The sequence below is a fragment of the Pleurodeles waltl genome, chromosome 4_1 (genome assembly GCF_031143425.1).
Source record: "Pleurodeles waltl isolate 20211129_DDA chromosome 4_1, aPleWal1.hap1.20221129, whole genome shotgun sequence".
NCBI classification, from domain to species: domain Eukaryota; kingdom Metazoa; phylum Chordata; class Amphibia; order Caudata; family Salamandridae; genus Pleurodeles; species Pleurodeles waltl.
The window spans coordinates 116,144,282-116,166,127 of record NC_090442.1 but is presented as its reverse complement, the minus strand read 5'-3'; positions in this window follow the sequence as shown (position 1 = coordinate 116,166,127).

The following is a 21,846-nucleotide window of genomic DNA, read 5'->3' as shown; positions in this document are numbered from 1 at the left end:
CTTGAACAAGTCTAAAGTTATCATAGTAATGCGTGCCCCAGAAACCACAAGCAAATGAAGTGTTTTACCCCCCACACAAATATCAACATACGGGTCCACACACTTCTCAAAATCATTCAATGAAATTTGCTCATCTGTGACAACCACAATCATGTCACGGAATTCATTTTCCAAACATTGATTCGACCCTTCACAGATTGCAGACACACTGCTGATTTTAACATTCTTGTCACTCTTGACACTCTGACACACTCTAGCAAAGTGGCCCGTCCGGCCACATTTGTGACAAATTACATTCTTAGCAGGACACCCTTTAGAGTCTTTCAAATGTGGAACATTCCCACATCTAAAACAAATATTGCTGCGTTTGAAAAACTGATTTTCGTTAGCCTTGAGTTCTTTGCGTGAGGTGACAACATTGACACCAACTTTGTCATCTTCCTTGCGTTGACACGAAAGTTATTTAAGCGAAACTTGGGCCAACTCAATGCTTTTTGCCTGCTTTATAACCTCCTCAAGTGAAGGATTGCCCATCGTAAGCAGTCTTTGTTGAATATGTCTGTCATAACAGTTCCCAATGAGTTGATCTCTGACTAATTGATCACGAAATGCACCAAATTGACATTGTGCACACAATTTACGAAGCACACTAACAAAATCATCTATCGATTCACTTTGTAGCTGGACCCTCTTGATAAATTTGTGGCGCAAAACAACAAGACTAGGTTGTTTATCAAATCTCAAAATCAGCTTCTTCACTGTATCCTGATATTCATCCAATTCTTCATTATCTGACATTTCAATTTCAGGAAGGTGTTTCAAAGTCTCTCGGCCTTCAAATCCCAGCGAATGTAACAACAAAAACTTCTTCCTTTCAGGTCGATATCGTGATGCTCCAATGGCTCCTAAGTAAGTCTCAAAAGCATCGAACCACTGAGACCATGACACTGGTGGTTCACCAGGTGTATCAAGAAATGGAGGAGGAGCAGAGACTGATTGCATATTTATGAAATAAAATTAAATTGTTCAGAAGTTGAAAAAATTATAAAACACATTCACTGGAATTTCTGATGTAATTCTGAACAACTTTTGACCAGAATTCAACTACGTAGCCTGAGTTGGAGCAATAAAGTTGTTGAAAACAAACCTTGACCAAAAAAAACAAGAGAATAAAACATACAGCCACTAGTTGCAAACTCCTCGTTGACAATGTTCAAGCCACTAGTCCGTTTTCTAAAGGAAATTCACCTTCTTTTTCATTCAATGTCTTTTTTTTTATGACGAAACGTGCTGAATTGTAAGACTCAGTTGCGCAAACACGCGCTGCACAGGCAGTTGCAGGAGAGTGCGCATGAAGTTTCTGAGCGAGGCAGCACTCGTGGCTGGGGACCGAAAATAAACAAATCGTCACTTCGCGCTATATCCTAAGAGCGTATTAGAGCGCGTATAACTTTTTTTCAGAGCACCACAGCAATCCAGCCAAAAGTCTCTTTGTGACTCGTACCCTCGAAGAAATAGATCTCACCTTCGCCGGAGATCCGTTAATGGCGCTGCAACCGCTTGAAAGAGGTTGACTGAGCGTAGGTTCGGAGGTGGTTCAGCGAAGACTCCTCGTCGCCAATATTATGTTGTGCTCACACAGATACGACATCGCACAAGGTAGGATTAAATTCCGCTTTTATTTCCATGTAGCGAAGAACCACCTCCACAGTGCGTCCCCAGCTCCACTCCAACTGCCTTCCCTCACTCACCGCGCCTCCCGCATTCCATGGCTCGAGTCGCCGCACCTCCCGCATTCCATCCCTCGAGGCCACATTCCACCATCCCCATTCGGCTCACAACTCGCGAGCCAAACACAAGACCAACAGCACACAACAAGTATCCTGAAACCCACTTCTTCCCATCTGTTCTAATGTTTGCACGAAAATCAAATATCTCCTGTTTGTCCTCATTGCACGTCACCTCTGAAGGACAGAAAGTCAAATGCGTTAATCAAAAGTGAAGCAATGCCCTTCGAAAGTATTTATTTGTCTTTATGTGTTACTTGCCGGCACCTTTAAAATTGTACAGTAAGCTTTGCTTTGCTTTGCTTTGCTTTCAAGTCATTGGAGTAGCTCTTGGAAGTTTCATTCAGACAATACTGAGAAGATTTGCTCTGAAAGTTGCTAAAAGTAATTTTGTTCATCATAAGCAGTTCTAGTATGTTAATGAACTTTTTTGAGTTCTTTGAAATGACTGTGCCCTTTCATCGAAAAGCCTTGACCATCTGAAGATGTCATGCATGACATGGTGCCCCTAAAATCTACAAACATGCCAAACAAATGTGAGCAAAAGACCATAATGGAAGGGGGAGGAAGTTCAATCACTGTTACTGTGTTTCTGTCGCGTCCAGTGCACTTACACTCCATATCTCCCCAAAACAGACTTACCCGGGCTTTGCTAATGTAACTCTGAAAACCCCAATAGACTCCGGAGTCTGGGTTTATGATACCACACTTTTTACAAGGCTACTCATAACGAGGGCCAGTATGTGTTCAGAAATATAAATGTATATTTAAAGGGGTGCTTCTGAAACTGAAGACAGGATCAAGCCAGGCTCAGGAAAAATGCCTGACTCCGGCGTCGCCCAATTTCCTCCTGGAGATTTCATGTGGCTTCTGATTGCCACCAACATTCTAACCTCATGTGACAAGAAGTAAAGACAAGACAGCGCAGTAACAATTCGTGAGAAGCAGGAGAAAGAGAGTTACCCATCTAGTTGCTGAATTTCACAATTCTGAAAATAGAAAGCGTGGGATCAATCACAGCTTCTACGTGGTGTTTGATCCTGGGCAAATATTTTATTTTGCCCATTTTGGTCATTAGCACATATGAGAGCACCTTAAAATGTATGAATTCGGGATGGGCACTATACAAAGCTTCACTTGTGTTTGATTTAATACGTTTTACTGCTGCTTTATCTATAAAATTAATCTAGGCCACGTCACAACTGACTTCCATCGTAGTTCTCTGCTGACATTGCCCTTGAAATGGAAAGGCATGAATGTTTCCAGTTTCATGTCTAACAACAAACACTTGTAATAAATGCTCCAAAATAAAATGTTGAACTTTAAATAATCTGTATCATATTTTCATACGGTGTTTGTTGCACAATTTACATGCCTCAGCCCCCCGCAGGCTCGTGGGTTAGGACAAACCCTTAGACCTGTTCTGGCTCACCTGTCCCATTTAATATTTTTGCTAGCACTCAAGAATGTACCAAAGGTGCCCGGGGCTGGCCTTGAACTCACATTATAGTGGCCTAGATATGCTACCTCAAAGAGGAACTGATATAAAAAGTACTCCAGTAATGTTACGTAGATTAAACATGAAAATGAAAGTAAGTTATTGGATCAAAGCAATTCTGTCTTATTTGTCAGAAAAACTGATCATGTTTCTACCTAATATGAAAGCCATGCCTTCCACTTGGGGCTTATTTAGCATGCCACAAGATACCGTTATTTTAGCCTATTGAGCAGCTTCACAAACTAGCATTTATTGCATCGGCCTACCTGTCTGTACTATTTAAAGGGAAGTCTGTGTGTGCTGCTACAACTCTGCAGACATGGCAGGGCACAAGATTCGGGCATGAGATATGCCAACCCAGTGCTTGCCCTGATAATGCACTTAAAATTTGTACTGCTGGTCAATCCGATGCTAGCTGGGCATACACAGCTTTACTGCAGTTGCCCACTGCTGCCTGTTTGGGGCTACCTTTTCTGTTATAAAAGACTAGCACGATTACAGACAAGTTACAGACAAGTTAGTTTGCAAAGAAGTTCAGACTGCTCGTGGTCACTATCACCTGAAAATGGAGGCTGAAAGAAATTGAAAAGAAAAGTTGTGTGCATACTTTAAAAGTCACAGTTAGTTTGGAGACTTCGTATTTTGGGAGGGGGGGACTGAAAGGCTGTGTGTCCTGATGGACACATTCTACTGTTTCCACCAGTCACTCTGCAGAGGGCTGGCTTCTGCATTCACCCCACACCCATCCATCACAGGCGTAACCAGACACATGAACCTGCCAATAAAAAGGGCCGGCTGCACATGCCCTGGGGACATTTATGTAAACCCAACTACTTAGTCTGTGTCACCCCTATTTCAGTAGCATGAGGGCAGGGGCCCCCAACACCACAATGGCGACGAGTGGGTCTGCCCCACATGCATGCTGGCCAACACTTTGCTGTTCTTCGTGGGGAAGAATAGCCTCAGTGTAAGGCACCCCTGCAGCCACTGGCGGCATGACAGGCAATGTGAGAAGAAGTCCACCCACTGCAAACACCGGTAAGGCCCATGGAGCTGCCCACATGCTCATGCCCCTGAAGCCCTGCCTGCCATGACCCAGTGTGTTGAGACAAAAAGGGCAATGAGACACAACCATTATAAGGTGCTAACACTGTCTCAAGCGCACTGCTGCAGCTCCTGTGAGTCGGAGCCTGCATCGTGCCTTGCTTCTGCCCGCTACGTGACTGCGTGATGCCCCGGCTGCCATCTCTGTCAACCAGGCAACATTAATCACCAGCCCTCTAACCAAGCTTAACAAATCCTGAAGTGCCTCATGAGAGGCGCCACCAAGGTGCCCCCCTCACTGCCAGAAGTGCATGGCACCAACTGAGGAGCCCCCGGTCAAGCCTGCATTTGGGGAGCCAAAGAAAGACAAGGAAGGTCGAGCGCCATGAGTGCTGTGCACTTACAGACACCGCCGCTGCCCTGGCACCCACTTTTGCAGCACCCAGGTAATGGAGCTTCACTGGGCAGAAGCACAGCACTGAGGTGAAGAACGAGGCTACAGCTGCTGCAAGGAGAGGTGAGCTGAACCCACCCTAGCAAAAAAAGGGGCGCAAGGAAAGTCAGGATGTGTGTGGTGGGCAGTGCGCATGAATTGGGACATGAGCCACTCCTGCGGGACAGCTGTGCTTGCCCACACCCCGCAATAAGCAGAAGAAAGCCCGTGAGGGATAGCACGTCCCGCAGGGTTAGAAAGGCTGCAGTGGCCATTGCATTCCACAAGACTGCCAAGCCCCCCAACACACACACAGCACATACTGCAGGTCGCCTGCCTCCACACTCCTATGCTTATCCAGACGTAAGCTGCAGCACCAGCCACCAGTGAATGGAATCACTGCCATCTATGATCGAGGCCCACAGTCAGAGGAAAGACTGTCACAGCCTGTAGTGGCCAAACAGAGGTACTGCATCGTTTTTGTCAAAAATAAAATGAGCATTGGCCAAAACAAACAGACTGCAGTACCAAGATACTTGTTGTGCCCACAGGGGAAGGGCAGCAGCGCCCAAGGACAGTGACTGCGTAAAAGAAGCAGAGATGTGTGCAGCCACTGCTCAGCAAAAAGAGAGACTGCTGATGTCCTAAGCTGCCCCAAATGAGTAGCAAAAGCATAACAAGGACGCACGTCCCATGTGAGGCACCAGGAGAATGCATGTGGCATGCTGAACCCCAAGCGGCCGCCTGCCACCAACATGAAAATGGCACCACATGCCCCAGCGGCGATGGACATCATTGCAAGCCAGGAGGATGGGCACGCTAGGTGCCAATGAAAGGCACCCATGAAGGAAAGAGATAACGTCAGAGTTGCGCAGAGGGCTGTGTGGGCGAACCTGACAACACGGGCAGGAGCTCGAGAGACAGACAGACCCCTATGAGAGCATGACGCAAAACCAGGGAGAAGAGGCCACGCCAGCTGGCCACAACACAACACAGCACAAGATGGCCACTGTTGGCCCATTGTTCAGCCGGTCAGCAGAACTGACTAACCCTGTTAAGCAGACGAAGGCAGGAGCAAGCACTGCAACAGCGCAGTCCCGAGACACAAGAGCTGTGCCCTCGAGTGAAGACAAGGAGGGGGAGAACCGTGACCCTTCAGTCTCAGAGCTGACCAACTAGAAGATCTGGGAACGGACTAGACCTGTGAGAGGTCTGCGAGGAGAGCAGATCAAGTACTACTGACAGGACAGCCTGCAAGAGGCTGTGACAGAAGATGACACACCAGCTGAGGTGCAGCACAAGCCAGCGAAAGGTCCTTGTGGTGCAACATGCGACCTGTGGCGCAATGCCACATTCCAAAGGAAAAAGGAGAGGAGAGAAGAACGTGGCATGATGCCATGACATGAAGAACCAGAGACGGAGGGTGTGACAGACCTGTAACACAAAATATCAACACCACCACAGGTGCGCAAGCGAAAAGTAGAAGAGCAAAAGGACTGAGGACTTGTGCCAGCAGACACGAGGGCATCCATCGCCAAAAACCAGCCACTGGGGTGAGCAGACGTCACTGGAGACAGTTCCGTGGGTGAACCAACTGTAAGCCGCCATGCACAAACCGCATCCAGGTCCCACACTTCCCAGCTCTACCGTCCTACCACCTGTCACTGGCTGCTTGACCACGATGGCATCCCTGTTGCCACCTGCACATGCCAGGCAAAAACCGCATTGGCCACGAAGTCCCTCAAGTCATCCTTTCTTCATCGGAGACACACCCACCTGTTGATCTTCCGCAAGAAGTTGCAAGATCGTCATCTTTGATATGTGCATTTCCCAAAACACCTGAGGAGCACAACACCGCCTTAAAGGAACCAAAGTCAGTAGCTAGGTCTGAAGCTGGCAAGGCATCTTCGGCACCATGGGAGCCTGACCACCCAAGCAGCTGCCATGAGCCCCCGTGAACCGGACATCTGGCGATGAGAGCAGTCCAGACCATTTGGACCATCCACACATGGGGTTGCACGAGGCTTGGACATGATCTTGTTGGGAGTTGTGCGGTGACTCCGTGGAACGGCCTACGAATGGCCCGCACAGCCCACGTGGTCCGGGGCAAGGAACTCAAGGGAATCGGGTGAGAGATGAATCCCGCTAAGAGAGATGTGTCTGAGGCAGATGCATGACTGGCACCGGGAAGCACCAGAGGTCACAGACAGAGACTGATCACCCAAAGACATTTGCATCAAGGCCTGAACACTTAAGTACTGACGGCCTGAGCATGCAACCCTGCGACAACCACCCTTGTGGCTCAATGCGCAAATGAGATGTTGTCCTGTGGGCAGTTCTGAAGTACTGGGTTTTTCAGAACCCAGTGATGCCAGGGAACACACCCTAAGACTTCGAGTCCTTCCTGTTTCAGACTACAGAAACACAGAGTCTTCTTGGTGAAGTCAAAGATCTTGTTTATTGGCTGCAGCCAGTAACAGGTATCCTAGAAGTACAACACGGTGTATATTCTCAGGAGACTGCTCCCTTTGCAAAGCTAACCTTCTCTTTTATACAAAATATTATGCTTTAGGCAAACATTCCTTATTTTACAGTTGATCATTCACATATTTTCACTACAAAGAAATAGCAGGTTTATGATGACAAGCCCATATTTCAGTTTGTCCAGCCCTCAATCAATTACCCGGCAAGGCTTAGTACTTTCATCAGATATCGACGGACCCCCAATATAAACGGGCACCTCCTCCTTGTAAAGCAAGTCATAAAGAAAGAAACAGGGACAGGTGTGTGTAAGATTAGGCATGGTTTGTGTGTGATGAAAGGTTTATGATGTGTTGTGCCTTGATACTAATCTCATTCGGCCACTGGGAAAGAAACTGGCCGAACAGGTTTGGCTTCAGGCAGTGGAGTCAGCTTGCCCAGGTCACAGAGGAGTCAGCAAAGATGTACGTGTCCTTCAGACTCGTTTTCAGCATTAGACATTGGCCAATGTGAGGGCAATCACAAAATGGCTGTCGTTTAAATGGAAAACGAGGGTTCAGGACGGAAACTTTGATATTCGGGTGATTTCGTTACCCGAATATGAATACAATGCTTGTGCATACTATTCTAATCATTCCCGGTCTGCTGATACCAAAATCGTTGTGATACGACGACGCTTATAACACGGGTCCAGAATTTTCAGTACCACAGTTCCTCAGTGACGCCTTTACTTGGCCTGTGATACACCCGGCACAATCCACACGGTCCCTTGGCAGTCTGTCAAAGGGCCCCTAAAAGTCTCCTGTCCGACGGAGTTCTGGCACGAGGGGGAAGCCTGACACTGCTCTACCAATTGATGTCAGGTTGCGCCAAGGCGTTCAAGGATGACGCTTCTCCATTCAGGTCATCTGCAGTCTTTGGAGGTGTGCCATCCCTGGAGCATGAGGCCCATATTTATACTTTTTGACGCAAAACTGCGCTAACGCAGTTTTGCGTCAAAAAAATTAGCGCCGGCTAACGCCATTCTGAAGCGCCATGAGGGCGCCGTATTTATTGAATGACGTTAGCCGGCGTTAGCCGCCGGCGCCGTCTGGTGTGCGTTAAAAAAAACGACGTACACCAGGCAGCGCCGGCGTAGGGGGATATGGGGCTTGGGCGTCAAGAAATGGGGCAAGTCAGATTGAGGCAATTTTTTTTTCCTCAACCCAATTTGCGCCATTTTTATTTCACTCCCAACCCCCATAGAAATGACTCCTGTCTTAGCAAAGACAGGAGTCATGCCCCCTTGCCCAATGGCCATGCCCAGGGGACTTTAGTCCCCTGGGCATGGTCATTGGGCATAGTCGCATGTAGGGGGGCACAAATCAGGCCCCCCTATGCCACAATTTTTTTTAAAAAAAATACTTACCTGAACTTACCTTAATGTCCCTGGGATGGGTCCCTCCAGCCTTGGGTGTCCTCCTGGGGTGGGCAAGGGTGACAAGGGGGGTCCCTGGGGGCATGGGAGGGCACCTCTGGACTCCTTCAGAGCCCACAGGTCGCTTAACGCCTGCCTTTTGCAGGCGCTAAAAAACGGCGCAAAAGCGGCCGTACGTAATTTTTTTTGACCCGCCCACTCCCGGGCGTGAATTTTGCCCGGGAGTATAAATCCGACGCACATGCCTCGGAGTCGATTTTTTAGACGGGAACGCCTACCTTGCATATAATTAACGCAAAGTAGGTGCCAACGCTAAAAAATGACGCTAACTCCATGGACTTTGGCGCTAGACGCGCCTAACGCCAAAGTATAAATATGGAGTTAGTTTTGCGTCGGAATTGCGTAAAAAAAAACAACGCAATTCCGGCGCAAACGGAGTATAAATATGCCCCTGAATGCGTTCCAGACATCCTTAAAGTGGACTCCCCACTACTCCTAATGTACCACTATCAGCCCAGGGGTGACAAGGCTGACAGTCCCCAGTGAACTGTGATGTCGTGGACAGGTGACTGAAATATCCGGATGTCATCTGCACTGCTATTCGTGTCCAGAGCAGTCCGGTTAAACAACGGAGGCATGCCGTGATGCCAGGTACCCAACTGTACCTGTTACATGCAGCATGTCCGGTGGACCGCCTGAAGAGACTAAGGCCCTCATTACAAGGCTGACGGTCATGAGACTGCCAGCCTTGCTGTGGCGGTCCTACCGCCACGCAGCCGGTGGTAAGGACCGCCACATTTAGAGTTGTGAGCCTTGTCAAACGCCAAGCCTACACAACTCCACCTGGCCCGCCTGTGCGGTCGCACTGCCGCGGCCAGCGGTGAGCACCTCCAATCCGATTACGAAGCTGCAATTTCACCCCGCCATGAAAACCCTGGCAGTCACGCACCCAATGACAGGAATCTTCATTCCTGTTGCCAGCACACACATACACACATGTTCGCACACATGCATACATCCCCCCACCCGTCCACAGACTCACACACTCCCCCACCCCTTCATGCATGCATGCATATACATACACACCCATTCAGCATACATGAAATCAGACAGACCCACTCACTCCCTCTCATCAACACAGACACCCCCATTCACGCGCACATACACACACGCATTCAGCACCACTCCTCAAACATGCACTCATGCACCCAAACACACAGACCCCCTCCTGTCGGGTGCCCACTTACCTCCTCAGTCGAGGGGGACGTCTGGGAGTGGATGGGCCCTGACGGTCTTCCCTCGCCGCCACCACCACACCAGCAGGACTCCGCCAAACCATATTACAGATTGTAATATGGTGGGGGAGTCCTGCTGCCGTGGCGGTGACGGCAAGGGACCTGTCCCTGCAGCACTGACCGCCAGCATGACTGCTGGCTGCTTTCTACCTCAATGATGGCAGAAAGCAGCCAGCATTTGTAATATGGAGGTCTACTGACCACCAGCACTGACGGTCGTCTGGCGGGTTAGGCTTTGGCGGTCAGGGAAATGGGAAATCGACTGCCAAAGTCCAAATGAAGCCCTCAGTGATTGTTTATTGTTGATCTTTTCCCTCCCACAGGCAAGATTTAGTTATTTTTTTTTTTCAATAAAGTTTGGAAGGGATGTAGTGTCCTGCTGGACACATTCTAGTGTTTCCACTAGCCACTCTGCTGAGGGCTGGCTTCCACACTCACTCCACACCCATCCATCACAGGCGTCACCAGTCGGGTGACCCTGCAATAAAAAGGGACAGGCGCGTGTGCTTTGGGGCCAGTTATGTGAACACAACTACTGAGTCCATGTCACCTTATTTTGGTAGCATGAGGGCGTAGGGCCCCCAACACCACATGCTGGTCTGGCCACATTCGCTCCTTGCACCCCAAATAACATTTGTTTGAAATTGCTCTCATGCATGAAGTATAGATCCACCCCTTCCACTTATGTCTTGGAATTTTCACCTCACAGATTTCAGGGTACATCTTGGCCATCATATAAGAAATTTCCATCCGAAGAAGGTGGTTCCAAAATGTGCAACAACTTTTTTGGTACTGGAAAGGAAGTTTGTGAAGTTTGAGAACTGACCTAAGTGCTCATAGTCGCTCCACATAATTCAGAAGACAGGTCCAGTGGAGGTCTCAGTATTTTTGCTGAAAAGATGTTGAGTGATATCCTTCCGTTCTGCATAAGCAAATCACCTCTTTGTTTTTTAATTGGTGAAATTCTTAGAGCTTCACTTAGAGACTTTGCAAACTCTGCCTCCCCAGAGTACACACTCTGCCACATTACTCTTCAGTCCAAGGGCTAATGCTAAACCCTAGATGTACAAAGGTTTCACACAACGCAGCGCAACACCCAAAGGTACTGCAATGCCTCATAGGGATATCTACAGAGATATGGCATTGTCCTCTCCTCTTTCTTTCGCTGTCCGGAACTTTGCTACTGAGTGCCAGGCACACACCTTTTTGCCATGGTGCAAGGGTGGGTGTGTGTGAGGCCAGCATAGGTTTTGAACTGAAAGAGTGTCCTCCCAGTATAAAATACAATGACTAGACAAGTGTTAAACCTTTTCTACTTTATATGTGTGCTGTGCATTTCAAAGTCCGGAAAGAAAGGATAAATTGAAACATCGCCTGCTTTCCACCAGGAGTATTTATTGGCGCAAAACCCTGTCTACTAATGTTATTATAGGGTTTCGTGTCAAAAAGCATGGGTGGTTGCATTGGAATGTACCAACGTTGTAATTCACCCTTGATTCGAAGTAAAGCAAAGCATCGCTTACATTGATGTGAGTTACGTTTCCTTACAAACCAAAAGAAATATATATATATATATTTATACATATATATATATATATATATATATATATATATATATATATATATATATATATATATATATATATGTATATTTGTAAATATTAAAAAAGTAATGCAAGCCGGATGCAACTTTGCAAATCTAGCCCTAAGGATTGCAAATTTGCCTTATACACCACAATGCCAAATGTCACACATCAGAGCTAAACTACTGCATTTCAGTGTCTGTCTCTGCTTCATCGCACTGAAATGCAATAGCCATTCAATGATTGTTATTTTCTGTCTTTGTGTTGCTGGAGACACGCAGAACAGGAAAAGTTCAAGTCAAAGAAAGGTGATATGTCTATAACTACAACAGTTTTTTTGGCAAGTATGTGATTGGACAGGCCTCCTTTCTCTTCCTATGCATTTATAAGCTAATCACCAGGCAGGCTGGAAATCCACACGTAATGTGGTATCTGTTTATCAAGGAACAAGGTTAAACTATCCATGTTCACATGTGCAATGTTCTTGATCAGTCCCATGTATTTTTTATTTCTGGTGGGAGCTGGGAGGGAGACACGGCCAGAAGGGAGGGAGAAGAAGACAAGCAAAGAGAAAAGGGAGACAGACATGAGAGGAGAGAGGAATATAAAAGCAAGAGAGGAAAGTGAAATGGAATTACTGGCCCGATGTGTCAGATTTCATGTGCTGCCCTCTGATCCCATAATAACACCATGAATGTGCTGCATTTACGATACATAGCTCCATAGCACACTTTTTCACAGATGTGGCAGAAATTCTGACGCATCTGTTGGCAATAAACTTGTGAATTGCTGGACTAGCATCAAAAATATAACGCTACCTTAGCAATATGAGGAGGCCCCCATAGTGAAAAGCCCTGCATCAATTTTACGCTTGTTCTCAGCAGGAGGTAAAATTCTGATGCCATGAAGTTGCAGAATGAAGCAGTGAAATGTTACAAATTTCACTGTGTCAGTTCTGCTTAGCTTTTCCTGTGGGAATTCCTACCCTGCATACACTATACCAGGAACAGGTATAATGTGACGCAAGGGTTTACAAATGCACACATTGGGCCAAATGCATCAGTTTGTAAATTGGAGCAGTGTAAAGCACTGCTAGTGTCACCGCTGTGTGATAAAATATGACACAACAGTGGCGCAAAGGCCTTGTGAATGAGGCCCTAAATTTGTAAATCTCTTCCTTTCCCGAACCTTTAAAAGAATCCTGTGCCAAATTTACTAGGACGTTGTGTTCCTACTGTCTCAGGCTAGGTAACACAGGGCAACCGCAGGGCTTAAGTCTGATTTACTGAGCCATGAAGAGCCACTTTGTGTGGCTCTACATGGCTTAATAATCCTGGAATATCACTAGGCAGCCAAAGTCACTGCCTTGAGTTAGTCTTGAGTGGAGTGTGGGTGTTCAAATGCATCCACCCATGGTTTTTGGTGCATTCCCAGATTTACCAAACTTATAAACCTGTTCATGTGTGCACCTCCCAGACCGTGGCATAATAAGGAGAAAAATCTTTATTACTCCCCGCTTATTTGTTTTTGTGCAGGAAACAAACATGCTCACAACATTAGCACTCTTGCTGTTCGATGCAAGGGTGTCTGCACTAGTGCTAGGCTGCCCATAGTGCATCAGCACCTGGAGGGAGCAGAAGTGTGCCATATCTTATCTCCCTTTCACACAACACAATGCAGCAAGTTGCCTTGCTGCCTTGCTTTGCATGAAGGTTATGAAATCTGGGACCTAGTTGCTGATACTTCTGTAGTAAAACAGGAAACCTGTATTTTCATGCATTGGACACATGGAGTCAGGGCACACCTAAAGTATGCACATGGAGAGCTAGTTTTCGAGCACTGGCCTAGGTGGACACATGAAAACACATGACCTTTTTTCACATGCAAGGGAGATAATCAACTTGACACACAATGAAAAGGATGAAGCACTCCCAGTTATAGTGAAGGAAATTAGAACACTGGGTCTATAGTGCCATGTACATTCCCCCATGAGACAATATTTGGTTGTGAATCATGCTTTCAACATTTTGATTTACCCATGGAGGGTGGATTCTTGAAAGGCTGACGCTGGCCAAAAAGGATAATATGAAGGACTTCATGAACAGGTTCAGGGTCCAACATTGGCCCCTGTCTAAATAGGAGGAACACATTCAGGGACTATGAAGTAATTATTAAGGAAATAACACAATCAAGATGCTGATGTCCAGCAGTTGCAGACTGGGGGCATAGGGATGAGGAAATAAAGTTAGATAATTAAGTTTATTGCAGATCAGATACAACTGTACACTTTTCCAAAGCAATTAAAGCAAATACAATAATTAAAAGCTATAAATGCCACATTTCCAGGTCATATGTGATCTGGGTGGTTTGTCACAACTATGAATTCAGCAGTATCAGATTGGGTTCAGAGTGATGATGAATCCAAGAAAAAGATTAAATACATGGCCACAGAGCAGTTGACACATATTCTATGCTTGACAAAGTGGATTATTAATTGAAGTGGATGTTAGTGCTCCTTACTAGACTCAGATGGGTCTTGAAAAATTAAAACTGAGCTGAACCGTTGGTAACTGTAGCACAGAGCAGACAGGCTTAACTTAAGAGAAATGTGAAAGGACTTATCAATACCAAACAGTTAGAAAGTAGAAAACACCAAAAAGTCTGCTCCAATTCATAAGAAGAAATCAATAGTCTGATGTAGAGAACCAGAGATATGAATGTTCATTTAAAAAAATATATTTCTAGTACCGAAAAACACAAAGTGGCAAATGTGGATAGCTGATTGTGCTAGACCAGGTAATAATCAAAAGTTAAGCCTGACACTGATGGAGCCTGGGTTGGCTACAAGGACCAGGTGCATCCTGGTGGAAAATTTACCTTCTGAATTGGTCTTTTTTTCTGGAGAAAATCCTTGTTGGTGAGGCCATCAGTGGATCAGAGTGCCAGTTAGATCCAAAGAGTTAGTGGCAGGCTATGATGCAGGATCTCAGAGGGAGCCGTGGCACTGGTGGGAAGTTTGAGGCTCTCAACATCTGAGGTGGGAAAGCTCAGACTGGGCAAAGTCCAAAGTTCAGACAAAGGAAGATGTTGCTGTCAGCAAGATGCTGCTTGGCGTTGGTCTCGGTAAAGCCTTCTATGTTCAGACTTAGAAACCTTTCTGGATTTTAAGATCTTTTCAACAGGGTAAAGCAGCAAGTTGAGTCTCACCTGTAGTTCGACGTAGGTGGTTTCACTTCAGCCCTGCAGTTTATGAGGGGCAAAGTACACTCTAACTCCATTTGGGGGTTAAGACACAATCACCCAGACATCACCAACAGGGTAGTGGGCAAATCTAGTTGGAACTGGATAGCTGGGGTCAGCAGATAATTGGGCTTTTTGCAGCTTTTATGTTCCTAGAGGTGACAGCAGACTAGCCAATTAGCCCTTAGAGACCACTCTTCTGTCCTGGGTACAGATGGGGAGCAGGACCTGTTCTTGAGGTTTTACTTAACAGGTTCAACAGCAGGTGAAGTCCTTCTTCTGTCTTCCAAAGGCCCAGAGGTGATCTGAAGAATGAAACAATTGGAAACTTCCTTTGACATAATTTCTTTGGGTCTGGCTCTAAACAGTCCCTCGCTGACCTGCTCTGACAAAATCCAACATGGCAGAATCTTTCTTCTCCTGGTCAGAGCTTCAGAATCACCCCTGAGGTGTGTATAGAAAATTGAGGAACCCCCCTACAAATCAAATCCACCCAGTAGGATTGGTGCCAATCCAGCCTATTGGACATTGGCCAGTGCAGGCCTAGGTGTGAGTTACATCTGTGATTGTTGGGGGAGGTCCATTTGAAGCTTTTTGTTTACTCTAATGTAAACCAGTGCTTTCCTATGAGAGAGCCAACCTTCCCACAGTAAATAATGACTTGTGAGATTTGTTAATGCCAGGACAAGTAAAACTTAAATACGTTTGTCCTACTGTTATACTTTTCCTAAAAATTAAGTAGGACTGTGCACCAGGTCAACATAAACGTCAGGTTGTAGGGACATAGTCCGCCTACACCCTCAGGAAATATTGACACAATTCTTAGCTATTTCACAGTGCCCCATCTGAACCCTAAACTTACTAGGGTATCAGACGGTATTCGCAACCTCAAACATGACTTCAGATTCCCAAGAAAGATATAAAAATATCTCTTCATACATGTGTTGCAACAATTGTGTTTTTGCATAAGAAGCATGAGCTGCAATTATTAGGCAGATGAAACACATGGTGAAAAGATAAACATTTTAACCATGATAATGTAACTGTGTTATCACACTTCTTTCTGCTACTACCTATTCTATTGAGAGCGTAGTTGTAGTACCCTCTGCCAGATCAATTGGGATAGCCTAACCACGAATACCTGGATAAGATGTACTGGGAAGCCAGGAAGCCAGTCTGGTGCAGGGGAAGCTAGTGTGCTTTGCAAGATGTCAGAGTCAACAGGCTGCATTTGGGACACAGTGCACCTCTTTCCAGGATAATCCCTGCAGAAGTGGTCCTCTGCCAAATGCAGTGCAGCAGCAGTGTTTATAACAAAACCACCATTCATATTGCACTGTGCCAGATGTGCAGAGATAATGCAATATGTCTCAAGTAAGGAGCTGTTGCAAATGGACAATTATGATACAAGGGCATCGCGTTCTGTGTGCCTAGCCTTTGGATGGAGTGTACAGACTGCATGGCTGCAACGCTTACCAAGAATAGGCTGCATGTACAGTGTTTTCTCAGTATGCTACCACAAGAATGAAAAAACAAGTAAAAAGTCACCATCAGAAACAAAGGTTGAGGAAAAATATGCAATATGAGGCTCTATGCAGGCCCTGTGGTGCTTTGCTACATTCATAAACACCATGAACTCTGCTATATCCACATTTAGGGCCTACCTTAATGGTGACTTATAAGGTATACGTATAGCAAACATGCATTTTGCCTAGTTTAATTTGCAGTTTTAAAACTGCTCATTCATGCTGCAGGGGCCGGTATTAAGACATTCATTGTATTTTCACTTTAGTGATGGCACAAAAGGAGCTGCAGTCCACTGGTGACATTTAACTTACAGGCCCTAGACACACTGGGTGCCATATACTAGGGACTTATGGGAAAGTTAAATCTAGCCAATCAGTAATTTTTTAAGGATCACAGCACATGTACTGGGCCTGGTTAGTGGGATCCCACTGTACAGAGTCCTAGAGCCAACAGCAGTAGCCTAACAAATGAGGGGTGATAAAAAAAGAGGCATTTCATTACACTATGAAATAAGCAACAAAGTGTCCCAAGAAGTTTATAAGGTGAACACACCAGAACAAAAGTGAAGAACTAGGAAGTGACTAAAAGTTGTTGCCGTACTGGACTCCCAGGGCCTCATTTATGAGGCCCTGTCGGCAGACTGCGCCAACGGAGCGTCATTTTCTATGACACTCCGTTAGCACAGTGTGCCAGCCCATATTAACAAGGCCATGCAAGGTTTCATGGCCTTGCAAAAATGGACCACTTTCATTCATAGCACTGCATGAAGGAAACGTTCCATGGGTGTTGCTGTGGGTGTTAACATGCAACACCCATGGAATCAGATGAAATCTGGTGCATTCCCAGATTTACAAGTCTGGGAATGTGTCAGATTCCTATACCGCCTCAGAGGGGGGGTGCTAAAGTTATGCAACAGGGAGAGATAACATTATTGCTCCTAGTTTTGTCCTCTTTCTATGTGTTCTGCACTCTGCAAAACACATAGAAAGAGGAAAATGCACTTAATGGTTTTTTATGTGCAAAAAGGTGTCCCTTTCTGCACATGAACAACCATTCCTGCAATGCAGGCACCCATTCACCATGACTCAAGGGTGCATGTGTTGGCGCTAGGCAGAAGTTTGTGTGCTCTCGCTGAGGAAAGTACAGAGATGCATCATATTTCTATAAATATGATGCATCCCTGCACTTTTGAAATGACGCAGCACAGCAAGGCAACATTGCAAGCACCCACGGACCCAACGACACCCAACTTGTCAACTCCCTCACAGATGACAGCTCTACCACAGGAGCCAACTTCCAAAACACCATGACCTACATCACCGCTTGGATGAAGATCAACTGCCTCAAGCAAAACTCGGACAAAATGGAAATCTTCGGGAACAGACCATCCCCCTGGGACGCCCTGCGGTGGCCCACCTACCTCGGTCCTCCACCCTTCAGCCACACACGCAAACTCAGGATCATCTTGGCCACCCAACTGACTATGAAGCAACAAATCAATGCTGGCTCCTTACCCTCTTTCAACATCCTCTGCATGCTCCTCAAACCTTTTTGTTGGGTACCCATCTCCACCAGGAAGACAGTTACCCAGGCCCTCATCTTCAGAGGCATCGACTGAAACAATGCTCTCTGTGCCAGATCCACAAAACAGCATTTGAATCACCTCAAGATCATCCAGATTTCCGCAGCAGGACTCATCCTTGATCACCCCAGAAGAACCAGCATCACTCTCTACCTCAGGGCCCTCACTGGCTCCCCGTACAGTAAGAATGCATCTTCAAACTCCTCACAATGCATGTCTACAAGACCAGACCCATCTATACCAACACCCACCTCACATTCCGAAGACCAACCATAGAACTCCGTACAGCCACCCTCGCCCAGGCTCACATCTCTGCATCCACCTCAAACAATTCGGAGGATGCTCCTTCTCCCACCTCGCTGCCAAATCCTGGAACGACCTCCCCCGCCACCTTCGCACATCCCCCTTCCTGAAGGGCTTCAGAAAATAGCTCTAGACTTGGTTCTTTGACCACCACCTCCACCAGCCGGGAAAGACCTTCAGCATCACACCAGTACCTGGAGACCCCCCCCCCCCCTCCCGGGTGACAAGCTTGAGCTCTACAAGAACCTCCTGATTGATTGATTGATTGAATTCACAGGCCTGGGAGGAGCTTCCCTGTTTGACACACTGGATACTACCCTGTGTGGAGTGCACATAAACACTATCATTTGAAGAGATTGAAATTAACCTAAAAGAAAGCAGAAAGCGTACATATAGAAAAGGCTGGCGTCATTAAGCATGTTAGATCAGAGAAGGTTTTGATGTAAATGTAACTATTATCGAGTGACTGATGGAGAGGTGACACTATACTCTGAGGAGGTGAGCAGGGAATTACACTGCAAAAAGCAGGCAGGCATGACTCATTTCTTTGATTTTATAATTTTGATAACTCTATGGAAACATATCCTCAGAAACTTTTGCAATTTTCTTACAGTTATTGGAGTGGACGGAGAAATCAGCATAGGGCATGAACACACTTAGTCATCCTATTTAATGATAGGACATAAGACTCAAACCTTGTTCCTTTGGAACATGTAGGTAAAATGTTATGCAGATATTATTTCAAAGATAACCACTGCCTCCAGATTGTGCAATTCTGGAAAAGGTGTGATCCAGCAGTTGGATGTTTCTTTCCTAATGGGCATCTCAGACCTGCTTGAAAATAGAGAGAGATCTTGTGAACAGCATTGACCCCTGCAGGCAACTGGGGGGCAGATTTACTAATATTTGGCACAAAGCAATGCAATGCCAAGCGCCAAGACAACTTGCTTCAATGCGCCACATGGAGAGGGCAGGAATGTGCCATATCTACTATGAGATGGGACATTCCTGCCCCCTCTCTGTGCAGGTGCACTTGTAGCTGCCAAATCGGACACCTTTATACTCTGTGTTCTAGTCTGGATTGTTTTTGTGCAGGAAGGGACGCCTTCCCACCCAAAAAACAATCATCTGAGGCTTTTTCCTCTTTCTATGTGTGCTGCAGAATACAGTGGTGATGGCAGGGGGAGTGAGTGGTGCAAGGACAGTGGACTACTTTGAAAATCATTGGGCCCTGCTGCTTTTTTTTTGTAGAAATTAAGCACTGTCCTTCTGGGGTTGTCAAGCCAGAACTATGGAATTGGAAAGCCATCAGCACAGACATGATGGGGAACCCTTTACCTTCACAGTATATTGGGCTATGTCGTTTTCAAGTGCTTTTATTCTGTTTTCTGCTTGCATCATCATGTTTGTGAAATTACCTGTGTCATCAAAATTATTATTGTTTACAAATCTTTGACGTAGCTTGGTAATTTGCTAAAGTGATGTAAATCCAAAGTTCAAGGCAAAGTATAAAGTGAATGAAATTCCAGTGCTTTGTCTACTACATACCTTTAGTGCATATACTGTGCATAACCGGCCTGTAGAGTAAGATTTACCTAAAACATAGAGCTTCTTGTGGCCTAAATATTTGTAAAATATGAAAATTCTTGAAGCCGAACACAGAACCCCAAATTCTAAGACATCCCACAATGAAAAACCTCCATGTTTTATCTCTAGCAATTTATAATCAGAAATCAGACAGCATCCCAAAAGGAACATACTAAATCTGGCTCACCACAAGAATCAAGGGGTTCTTATCCACGAAATCACAAACTGCTAATTACAAAATACAAGTACAAAACACAAATACAAAATTAGAGAATACTGTGGCATGATTGAAAGTAATCAATCTTGGATGAATCAAGGTGACAGCATCATCCTAAGCCCTATAACACTATTCCATTTCTAAGTAAGCTTCGAGCAACTTCAGCCACACATTGTGTGGAATGTTAAATGAATGTGCAACATTTTTAAATAATGCGCTATACATCAGTACAGGAATGTTAACTGTAGGAGGCTGGCCTGGTTTGTAGTGGGTACCTTGGGTACTTACACCTTATACCAGGTCCAGTTATCCCTTATTAGGGAATGTAGTAGTGTTCTAGCAGCTTAGGCTGATAGAGGTAGCTATAGCATAGCAGCTTAGGCTGAACTAGGAGACACACAAAGCTCATGCGATACCACTTATAGTTACACAGTACTTATGCTTAAGTAAAGACAATACTCAGTGTTACCAAAAATAAAGGTATTTATTTGGGTGACACAGTACCAGAAATATGTTAGAGACAATACTCCTTCTGGAGTAAGTATTATACACAATATATACACTAGTCACCGAAAGTTAGACCAGTAAATACTCATAGAACAATGCAACCAGTAGGAAATCGATAGAATGCAATGAGAGGAAATAGGTCAAGGGGCAACACAAACCACATACTAAAAAAGTGGAATGTGAATCACGAATTCCCCCCTAGACAAGTGTAGTGTAAGCAGAATCGCTGGGAGAGTAGGAATACAGTAAAGGTAAGTAGATTACCGCACCCCAGAGCCCAGAAAAGCAGGAGTAAAGTATTGCAAGTTTCCTTAGGACACACTACACTTCGTTTTTGGGATTGTGCAGCAGCCAACCAAGTCTGCAAAGAACATCTGCTGGATTATTGGACCTGAAGACCTGCAAAGGAAGGGGACCAAGTCCAGAAGTCCAAAGAAGTTCCAGGAAGGACAGGAGCCCATGCCAACCCAGAAGAGGGTGCAAAAGAAGAGTCCACTGTTAGTAGAAGACTGCAGAAATGCACCCTAGGAAGATGCCAGCGAGTTTATGCATGATGCAAAAGATGTCCCACAGCGTGAAGATCATTGCAGATGAGATTTCATGTGAAGGCACCAACAAGCCTTGGCCACGACAAAAGTACGATTTTTGTCAAAATGGTGCTGGATGGACCCAGGAGGGACCTGGGGGCCTCAACTGTGTGTGAGGAGGAAGAAGAGGTTCTCAGCACTTTAGAGAGCCCTCAGGATTCCATCCAGCACCCCCAGGAGCCGCAGGAGCTGGGTTTAAAGGAGGTACAAAATTCAGTTGATGCAACACAACAAAAAAAGGTCCAACACCACCAGAGAACAACTCAGCGAGTTGAGTGTCACATGATGGAGTGCTCAGGACTTGGGCCAGGCTGCGCACAAAGGAATTTTGCAAAGAGTGCGCAGAGGCCTCAGGAGGCAAAGAAGACACAGAACACAGGGGTACGGTCATTCTCAGGGAAGGCAAGGTCTTACCTCCTCCAAATTGCGTCAGCAGGACCTCAGGACAGTCTATGTCGATGATGTCTACCCTCTGTGTCCTTAGGAGCATGCTCGTTGTTGTGAGAGGAGTCCCAGGGTACCGGTTGTCACCTTGGAAGGTGCCTGCTTGGAGCAGGGGAGTGACTCCGTCACTCCACTGGAGATTTCTTCAGTCCTTCTGGTGCAGGATGAAGACAGGGAGTCCCCAGAGCGTGCACACCATGGAAACTGGTGCAGTTGCTGACTTGGAGCTGAGGTTGCTGAAGAAAAGAGTCTCTTGTAGATACTTTGTTGCAGTTACAGTGTTTCTTGGAGCAGGCTGCAGTTGATCCGAGGTC